Raw genomic sequence first — 11477 nt, forward strand, 5'->3', positions numbered from 1 at the left:
CAATTTTTTATACTTGGATTTGAAATCTTTAATATTTACTCGGTTATAGACTATTTATTTCCCCACTGATGCATTGCATGCAACAAGTTGTCTGGTCTCTACAGCTTTTCAACAAGCCATACTAAGAAACTTGACTCCTCTGGTATTAAGTGAAGGGAAAAAAAAAGTTTTGACAGGTTTAGATATGAAATGAATAGTGACTTTTCTCTGAAAATGTGTCAAATTAAAGCAGGTGGGGTGAGGAAAACAGCTACAGTATGTCAACTTTTACAGTCTTTGATTTATTTTTAATGATGCAGTGCACCTTAGGAAATCTGAAGATGTGCTCATTCACAGCCCAGGTCTCATGGTGTGCTGCATTGTTCAGGTACTTCTTCTAAGTTGGGTCCAAGATGGGATCATGACCTAAAACTCCTGTAAATAGCAATTACCTCTTTGGAAAGAGAATGATTAAAGTTTAGTTGAATGTCAGCAAACTATTCACTCCTCTCTGTTCCTCCCTTCTGTAACTTATTTACACTTCCTAACCACACATCCTCCCTTTTCTATTGCCAGTTCTCTTCATCATTTATTTATTTATCTATCCATATATTTATCTATTTATTATTTATGATGGGTCACGAGAGATAATGTGAAAGAATAAGATATTAGTAGGTTGTCACATATAATAATACATCATGTAACTAATAATTTCAGGTTTGAATAAAAAAAGCCTGAAGTTTGGTGAATAAAAAAGTTTGAGTAATTAATCAAAATTGTTTCAGAAAAAAAAAAAGGCATCTGAAATATGATTAATCCAGAAAACAGGGTTCAAAATGAGAACACAGGCAGTTCACCTAGGAAAATCATAAAACTCTTTTGAGAAAATGATTAAAGCAAATGTCCTCTGTCTCAATTTCATAAAAGAATTTGGCACTAAAAATGTAAATTAGATGAGAACCTGGCTAAGTGCTAGATCACTTTTGATTGCACCAAAGGGAGAGAATAAATAAGAAAAACATTCTTCAATACTACCACAAATAAAATGTTTTGATATTGATATTTTGACATTTTCATTAATGAACTCAGCATAAAAATTACTCAGCATGAAAGTTAAAGACCTGTGATAAAAGTTAGAGAGATTTGGTGCAATTTGCAGATGAAAAGCTGGGAAGCCTCAGTATAAAGAGCAAAGTATGTCACCTTGAAAATTACAGTTAAGAGTGAATTAAAACAGTATTTCCAAACTCAGGACCATGTTCCGAAAGTATAAAATAATATTTTGGTTATGAATTGACAGAGGAGGACATAATGTACTTATTAATATGTGATTGAGGAGTGATCAGAATATTCCCTTGAAAATATCTCCCTGGAGCCAAGGTTAAGAGCTTCATAGTGACACAGAATCCCAATTTCAGTACAAATAAGTCTGGGGTTTTTGTTTGTTTTTGTTATTGTCTTTTTCTCCAAAAAGGTTTGTTACACCCTGGGAGTTAAAAAAAAAAAAAATCAGACAATTTCTAGAATATCTATATCCTCACATCCGATTGTCATAAGGGGACACCTCAGCCTGAGGATCCCTGAGCTCTGGAGGGAATTTTCAAGGAAGATGCAAATTAACCATATGTATGATTGTCAGGAGCACATGACGGAAGGATATGTTGGGGTACAAGGTGAAGTCTCAGATTATTGTGGGAATGGAGAAGTAACGAGGAAGTGTATTAATCTGCATTTCAGATGGAATGGAAAGCAAACTGTGGGAAGCACTTGAAACAGCACACATCTAGGTGGAGGAGGTAGAAAGTGAAAAAAAAATGCAGACAAATAAAGTCCCAAAGTATACAGCTCTTAATTGAAGACTTTTTGGTGGAAAGCTTTAGAAATACTAAACCTGTGTAAAATGACTACTGGAAAAAAAAAAACAACCTTTGTGGACTCAGGCACTGAGTCTGGAAAAGTAGCTTAATCCCTGTAGAATATTTACAGTGCTTAGAGTCTTAAAAGAGGAACACATGTTAAGACAACCAGTGTTAGTGTGATATGATCCTTCTAGCCATTCTCTAGGTAGCCTTGTGAGGACTGTCATTTTACTCAGAGTATTACAAGTCAATGTGTATAAAACCTGATGTTTAAAAATATATGTTAGAACAGTTTTGAGACCTTGAACAAGAATTTGTGATTTATGATGGATTAGACATAAGAAATGTGACAAAATGCTGTGAACCCTCAGGAAAAATGGATTTCTCTAATAGAAAACACCTTAACTGCACGTAAGACGAATTCAGTGTGTCCAAATAAAGGTCTTTTATCCATCTTTCAGCTAAGATTTGCAATAAGGCAGAAAGTACATCATTTGATCAAGTGATCTGTTTAACTCTGCTTCAACATACGCAGATCTTTTCAGTAATCATGACTTGGAGGGAAGCTAAGACTACAGCAGTATTACTTGGATGTTCACTAAGGTCTGAAGAATAACAGCTGAGTCAGTGAAACCAAAAAAAGAAAACCACACAACCCACACTACCTCTAATAAGATTGGGAGTTTATTGTTTTCACTAGAGAAAAAGGGTAATTTTAAATAACAAAGGAACTATTATTAGATTCTAGGAAGAAAAAATATGATATTTATTAAAATAGTGAGTTAAGTCACTGGTAATTAAATCAGAAAAAAAGTGGGTTTTGCAGTCCAAGCAAACAAGATGATGGAGAGCACAGAGAAGCGACTCAATAACAGACATAAATTCTCTAAAAGTGCTGTGTTGAACACTCACCCCTACTGCCAAACTAATTCTGCTACTAGCTACTCCTAGGAATACACAGTAGGGATTGAAGGGCTGCTTTTCATTTCTGCTGCCAAGTGATATACTTTTCCTGTTAAGACTGAATGGATTATACTGAAATCTCTAAAATACACTCATTCTGGGTATCTGGTTTGGGGTTTTTTTCCCCTCTTCCTTTCTTTTCAACTTTATTCACTGTTCTTTTAAAGGGAGAAGTGCCTTGTCAGATGGATCTCTTGGTGAAAAGAGAAGTCAGCCTCAGAGTTGATGAAAAGAGCTCTCTGAGGGACAACAGTGGATACAGAATGGTTCAGTTCAGCTCAGAAGGTAACACAGGTATGTAGAACCAAACTTGCAAACAAGGGTCTGCCTTGTGAGGACAGAGTGGGAGGTGTAAGCTTTCTGTACTTCTATTCTGGCAGACATCTAATTTAAATTTGTCTAAGGTGATTTTTTTTTGAAATTTTTTTCTTTGTTTATGAACTTGTTTGTCCCTTTTGGTCTTTTTTTGTTTGTTAGGTTGGTTCTCGTAAGGTTTTTATTTTGTTGTTTGTTTGCTTTTGGGGGTTTTTTTTTAGAAGCATTTCAACATTATTTAAAGAATACAGAATTGAGAAAGTCTAGACAGATTTAGCTTAAAGTTTTAGCTGACTAAGGATCCCATTCACTTGGGTTAATAGCCTCTGATTAACACAATTTGCCTGGTAGCCAGCTCTGCCCAGCATGAATATCAGTCTTCACTGAAATGCTAGTGGGCGATTAATATGGTCACTGCAGCCCAGGTACAAAAGTGCAGAGCAGCCTCCTGCACCAAGGGCCTTCACAGCACGGGGACTGATTGAAATATTACCCTGATAAGACTGAGATAAAGACAAATTAATGACATTAAAAAAAATGACATAAGAAGCGTGTAAGTGACTTCCAGCATCCACAACTTGCCCCGTGTGGGTTTGTATGGGGTAGAGTCAAGGAGTTTGGTTTTGAAGTAGCAGATTTGTTTCTCAGATGTGGTGTCTGCAAGATCCTGTGAATAAAAGTCACTTGATATACGGAATATATAGTTATATAAAAAAACCCCTCTAATGTTGTAATGGGCCCCAGCCTAATTTCCTGCTTTGCCACAAACTTCCTTCCTTTTATTAAGGGGCTTCAAGCAAATTATATTAAAAGATATCTGGGTGCATGCCTTTTCTTAAATTCATTAAGGATCTACTCAACTAATTTTGCATTTCAACCTTTTTTTCTAAGTGCTTAGGATTTATGTCTTGTCTTTGAAAATTAATGATTCTTTTTCTGGATTACTTCTAATTCTTGCAGTCTGTTTTCAAATGAGTGTTCAAAATTCAAAAGCATCCATTAAAACAAAACAACACGAAGCACCATAGAAATTTGTAGATGCTTTTCACTTTGTACAGTAATTTGACCAATGATTATTTGTACAGACTGAGTATAGGATTAGAAGCAATTCTATAATTGACTTTTCTTATTCCCAAGTGGGAGAAAATTATTCAAAATGATTCATACTTTTAAAAACAAATAAGTAGATTTGTAAATTGTCCTGCATTTAATTGGAAACAGAATATTACCAAAATATTGCAAGCCCACTGACTCTATAAAAGCCCTTAGGAAAAGCAAAATTTTTATTTGATGCCTTTTTTTATCCAAAATTTTCATTAGTTTTGTCTCTTTCAATTTTTAAATTTATTTTCAAAATAAAACATTAACTTTACCCTTTTTCTTTCAAAAAAATTCTTCACCTGGTAAATTTTGTTGTGCAATTGAATATCTATTTTTGATGAGCTCATGCTGAAATATTCCTTCTCCCTTGGATTTATTGTTTGGTAATAATGTAGAATTATCTTGATTTTATTCACTGCAGTTGAATTTTTTTTCACTGCAGTGAAAAGAAGATAAACTGAAATCTTGGGTTATTATTAATAAATTTTTTAGATAGTTATAATTTTGACAAATTTTTTGCATGTGTTATTAAGCAATTTTTTTATACTACTGATATAGCATTACTTGTCTCTTATCTCTTTCAGCATTAAAAAAGTATGTTATCTTGAAAATATGTCTGCAGAAGGGAGAAGACTGCAACTCAAGGTGATTACAGGCTTATTTTATTTTACCATTGAGTCTCAGTTATACTGAAGGACAAAAATATTGTCTTTCCCTCTGTATTCCTGTGCTTTAAACTGAAGTAGGACCTTGATTTATTTTTTCCACTGTTGTACTGTCACCTTTAGGTGAATATTTTAGGATTCTGTTTATCTGAAGGAACGTTGAATTTCTTAGACAAGTGCAGCAGCAACATATGTTTGAAGGGGAGCGATTTTGGGACATATCTTTGAAAAAGAACCTACACTACTTTTATTAGAAATTATATTTTCTACTTTTAAATAATAACAGAAAATTTTAAAGCAAGCATTGTTCTTAATTGTTAATAATTCAGCTTTGAAATTGTCAACAAGTGAGATTATAACAGACTGAAGTACTGCAAAATTATATAGGATAGAATATATTGCTAATACTGGTACTGATGCACAGGCCAAAGAGAAAATATTACTATTGTGGTCACAATTTCTCATAGAATTTTCTAAACTTTGTATCTATTAATTTCTCTCCTTGTTGGAGACAATGTTTCTTGCTTTTGTGGTCTTTACGTGTTCTCTTTGTCTAACTCTAACAGAAACTATGATACTCAGGAGACAGCTAGTTTAGTACCTGAACAATTAAGGTTAAAAACCTAGTCCAACTATGAAAATATTAATCTGATATAAATCCTCTGTGTTCTCTAGATTGAAATATATAGCTCTACTTTTGTAAAATATAAACTGAGCTCTAAGTTGTATGTATGTGTATAGTTTTTCTAGGTTTAGATAAAAAATCTCAAAAAGATAATGAAGTGTGTTTTATTGCCTTGAGTAGACTGTCATTTTCATATCATACAATTTTTTGACCAGGTTAGATTATTTCCATGTTTTGGCTTAGAACTAAGGCATTTTTAATAATTTTTACCTATTTTTTCTTCTTTTCTTGTTGTAAAATATCAACTGCAGAGTCCATTCAGGAATGCTATTTTTTTTTCTGTCTTCTTCATCTTGTAATTTTATTTTAAATATCCTCAATAAACATTATTTCCACCTTCTACTGTTCCTCACTGCTGTTTTTTATTTTACTTGATCTTTAAAACTGCCTTGACCTTATTGTCCTTTATGAAAGAACTCATGCTTAGTTGATTCCTTGTCTAATTCAATACCATGGATGACATTATCCCAGTAAATGCAATACCTTTTATTAACAATTTTAAATTAAAGAACAATTCAAATTTAAAGAACAATGATACCCCTAAAAACTGTAGATAGAATTTTGTCACCTTTTGGGAAACCACTGACACAAGTCAGCCTAAAAGTGATACTATACTATTTCATGCACAACATTGAAAAGACTTCTCGAGCAGGTATTCTTACAATCATCACGACCAAACACAGTAGAATGATTAATTTTGTAAACATTTCACTTAGATTTTCATTTGTAAAATAAATACATAGGTAATTTTTTTTAGCATTACCCAATGCCTATTCTTGATATTCCTGTTATCACTTATGATTCCTGAGGTATTTACTGTGGGGTTTTATAAACTTTTGGCTTAATTTTTTGCTCTTTCTTCCCATTTCTGAAAAGCCAATATTTCTTATTTCTGTATTTGTCTGTGATGTATTTTTTTGGTATGGTACTTCATTTTGCCAGCCAACAATATACCTGTAGCACAAGCTCTTTGCAAACACTGACCAACAAGTCTCAGAAATACAGATGCTTTATTCAGCCAAAAATGTGTAACACTGAACTCATATTGTAAGCAATAACTGAAGTCTTGACATCCATGCTTCAATTTGTCATCATTTTTCCACTGTCATTTTGAGCTCTTGGGGTGACTAAAGTAACAAATGAGTTGTCTCTTCTCAACCTGATTTTACTCCTTAGGGAAGAACTTGTCCTTTAGCCCCATTTAAAACATCTTGAACTGGTGCCAAGCTAAGGCTTATGTACCCAGTTTTGCTCTTAGCAGATTCATTTTGCTCTTTTGTTCAATGGTTAATACAGATATATATAACAATTTTGACTCATGTGCCTGAGATGCATTTTTCACTGAATCCCATAAATTCATCCCATTGATGTTCTGTTGGACACTTTATTCAGAATGAAAGAAATTATTCCCACAGCAGAAGAAAAATTTAAAATGAAGAGCAAAACAATGAATCAGTTTTGTCAGCTAGTCAGTAGAAATGTTCCTCTGTACGAAATGATGACCCCTCTCTTGCTGCTTTTGGAAAGGCATGGCTCTTGGCAGAACTGCATAACACCAAGTTCTCTGGTTCTAAGAAAAATTGGTTGTCTAGTTCACTCTGTATCCAGCTTGGACATGAAAGAAAAGATTCACATCCTTCCAAGACCATCATGCTTGGAAGGTTCAGGAGACCAGGAGATGTCTGCAATGCCTGAAGACAGGCAAATTATTTACACTTCTTCAAAAGGAGAAAAAGCAGGACTCAGGAAAGCAGGTTGGATGGATTTAGTCTGGATACTGGAAAAAACCATGGAGTGAGGTCAGAAACATATTTCTAGGCATGTGGAAGAGAAGACAGCTGCTGGAAATAGCTAGCATGAACTTACAAAGAGCAAATCATATCTGACAAACCTGACTGTCTTCTAAATGTTCTTGTATCCATCTTAGGACATCATGGTCTGGAGGGATGGGCAATTGGTAAAAAGCTAGTTGGATGGTTAGCCCCAAGGGACATGGGTCATGTTTTACCTAGTGGTCCATGGAAGGGGAGGACTGTAAGGATCTGTCCTGGGATTGTCCTTCTTAGTGCTTTTATCCTTTAACACATGACCTGGAGGGGTAGTGGAGAACACACTTATCATGTGTGTAGATGAAACTAAAGTGGGGAGAAAACTCCATGACAGGGTATCATCCAGAAGGACCTGGATAGACTAGAAAAATGGACCAACCGGAATGTTGTTCACCTGAGCAAGGGCAAATGCCATCTGCTGCTCCCGGGACAGAGAAGCCCCTAAAATGACACTGGCTAAGGACACTGAGGCTGGGACAAGCCCTGAAAGGGCAATCCAGCAGTGAGACATGCTAACTAGAGGACTGTGCAGTCCTCTCCTTTGAGGTCTGACTGGACTAAATTCTGAGTAACCAGGTCTGAGCTCAGAAATGGGTCTGCTGGTCTTCTATTCAGTCCTTGTACCCCAGCTGCCCATGGTTGTATGTAATTACACCAGCAACATATGTAATTCATTGCTATTGATTATCTTAGTCATAAACAAGAACAGGTCCCTATTATAATGTTTGTGGGAACATTTTGTCTTGACTACTTACAAATATCTAACTTCTGAATAGTATGACCATTCCAGCAGCCTGAACCACTTGGGAAGTCTTTGCTTACTCCATCCAGAATGTCAGTCAATACATTTAAGCCAACAAATCAGATGAGACTGAGTAGGAGCTGCCTTGGGGAATTTCAAGAACTGTACAAAATTCCCATCTGGAGGGATTCTGTAACCATATCAGTCAAATACTTGATACTGAAGGTTCAATCAATCACCTTGCTTCCAAATGATCTCAAACCTGTCCCATGTTTCATCTCTGCAGTTCCCAGATTGCCTGAGAATTACTTGAGTGAGAACACTGAACGTGTTAACTAGCCCAGCTCTGACATCCAGAACAAAGCTATAGCTAAAATAACAAACGTGATTTCATTCTGATTACTGTTGCCACACCCACTGTATAAAGACATAAAATAGACGGGATACTGAGGATACAGTGCTACAGGAAAGAGAATTGTTTTGCCCTGAAAATTTGTTGCCTGTTAGGTTATAGAATCTGCAGATTTGAAGTAAGGTGTGTGGGTTGTCTTTCCACTCCTCTTCTTTCTGATACCAGGATATAAATAAGAAATGGTGTCCCAGCTTCACCATTACATCTCCATGTTTGCTAAATGAGTTCGTAACAATTTCTATTTTATGGTACAAAAGTACTTAGCATCCTTTTTGAAAGAATGAATGTTCTTTCAACTGATTTCAAAGATGTACCATATCATTGCTCAAACCCCCACATTTCTTTCTGAAAAAATATAGAGATTATCATTTTAAAAGAGCTAATTAGACAGAAAGACTGCAGCACAAATAATGATCATTTGCTTTTGAGATCATAAACTTTCCCCATATTTTGATGTTATATCTTTTTAGCTGTAATATACCAAGTGATGGTCTAGCTTTTGATTACTGTAATTCCATAGAAACACCCATCTGGAGGTATTTCTTAAGGTTCTTTAATCTTATATATTCCATGTGGCAGATACATACTAATTTTCCCAGAAATAGGCCTGCTTTAATGTTATAAAATTTGTATAAAGTTTAATTTAAAGCTGAACAGATAAATATTTTAATTAGATTTTTATAACACTGTTAGGATTTGTTTTAATACCTTTATATATGAAACACCAACTTAACTCAAAAGCCCTCTCCTAACTGTAACTGGCTCTGCATCTTTAGAAATGCAGCTATGTTGCTAGAACTATTTTCCTTTTTCCTTTCATGCAATATGTGCATTCTGCTTTTGGTAGCCTTTAGATGCTCAGCACTAAGAATATGTTTGAAGAAAAGTTGTACAAGACTATAAGAAAAAGAAGCCTACACTACAGTTTTGTAAATCCTTCCTGGTTCTCTTTATTTTTGATCTACACCATCACTCCAATACCACAGACTGCATGTTCAAATTCTTCACAGAGCACAATGGTAAAGCTAGTTTCTGCTGCTTAATTTGCATTTTTAAAATTTTCTTTTCTTTTCCTCTTTTTGATATGTAGGTCAGGAACTCATCATATAATTCTATCTCGAGGAGTTTCTGTCTGTTCTCAAACATATTTTTTCATTTTAGTTAACTGTTTTAGCTCTCAAATCAGGTTTTTATATGTATATAATATATATGCTGCTTTTGTTTCTTTTATGCCATAATTTTGAACCTGTCATTATGTTATTTGATTCACTCATATTACATATAATGTGAGTGAATCTGGAAAATTATCGGATATCTAGAACCTAGATAGTCAGTGAGTTAGGATTTTGAAGTGGAATTAAAAGGCTGAAGAGGTTTATTAGTCACAACTGGTCTCTCTCTAGGTGCACAAAACTTTCACACAACTGATTCCTATTGTCCTGTGGTTTTTTTCCGTTGCTTGCAATTTTGGAGCAATCACAGTGGTTCTACCATTTTGTACTTTCCTAAAAGCTTTCTCACAAATGTTACTGTTTTTATATATAGCTGGGAGGCTTGTTTAATTATTCTGGGCCAAATTCTGTAACTTGTGTGGAAGAACATTTACCACTTAGGTAATTTTGCTAACTCAGAAAAAGGTGATGTCAATAAATAAAGAAGGTGCAGCCCTTATTGCACAGATGAACATATATAGTTTATCTTCTGTGCTCACAGATGATCTGGGGTGTTTGAAGAAATCATTTTACTATGGTCTTAATCTCTAGAGGTAGGATATGAAATAATAAATCAACTTTTTTAGAATGGATTAAGGGGATGGAAGGTGTTATTCTGTTCCCATTCCCCTGATGAATGTATGGAGCACAGAAGAGAGTAAGTTCTGGCATACTGTGGATTTCAGGGACTGCTTCTGTCAGAGTATCTCTTGTCAGATAGTTCCCCAGGACTGTACTAATATGAGTTCAAAGAAACTAGCTTTATTGTCTTAACTTAATGGGATGATGGGAAAATGCTTGAAAAGAAGAAAGCAGTAATAGAACAAAGACAAACTGGCAGTGAGAGGGAGTCTATGAAAACAATGAGCACTCCAAACCTAAATATAATTAACTAAATGCTCTCTTTGTGAAAATGCACACTTTCAGTCCCACATATTTCTTTTTATTTTTTTACAGGTGAGTCAGAGTCTGCAGTCTATGCATAATTCATGAAGAAGAATACCCACATTCTTTTTTTCTTCTACCTGATTATTCAAGGTGTTTCATTGCCCTCTGGACATGGAGGTACCAGCTGCCATAAACTATGTGAGCTCATAATCAAAAGAGCCTGAGAAATTAACAGGTTGAGTGAGATGTAAGCCGCAGTGCTGTGAGGCAAATACTTCCCTTCTGTTACTCTAAGCATGCCTGAATTCTTGGAGTGTCAAGGATGTTGTTATGATGAAAGGTGAACACAGTTTAAGTCCATGCCAGTTACAATTATTTTTTCACTACAAAAAAAAATTTTTTTTAAGTGTCAGAAAGAAAATATTAATTATCAAACATCACTCCTCTAGCCAACCACTCACTTCAAAAATGTATGAAACTAAGTTTTTTGTTTGTTTGTTTGTTTTTTGAAAAAAACTAACTTAGTGTTATGACCAGTTCTTTTCAGTGTATCACAGCGTTCATTTCCTACTTTGAGTAAATCATTCTGGCTGCCTTTTGTTGGAAGGAAACAACCTGAATTTCAGACATCTTAGTAGAAAATCTTAACACATGAACCCAATTGTCTTGCAGCCACACAAATTCATTCCTGGTCAGTCAGGGCAGGGCAAAGGATGCTGAAGAAGGAGGTCCTGTGAATGCTAGGAAAATCTGGTGAATCTGGTGAGGCTTTTTTTTTTTTTTTTTTTTTTTTTTTTTTTTTTTTTTTTTTTTTTTTTTTTTTTTTTT

The sequence above is a fragment of the Passer montanus genome, unplaced genomic scaffold (genome assembly GCF_014805655.1).
Source record: "Passer montanus isolate IOZ18808 unplaced genomic scaffold, ASM1480565v1 scaffold24, whole genome shotgun sequence".
In the NCBI taxonomy this organism is placed as follows: domain Eukaryota; kingdom Metazoa; phylum Chordata; class Aves; order Passeriformes; family Passeridae; genus Passer; species Passer montanus.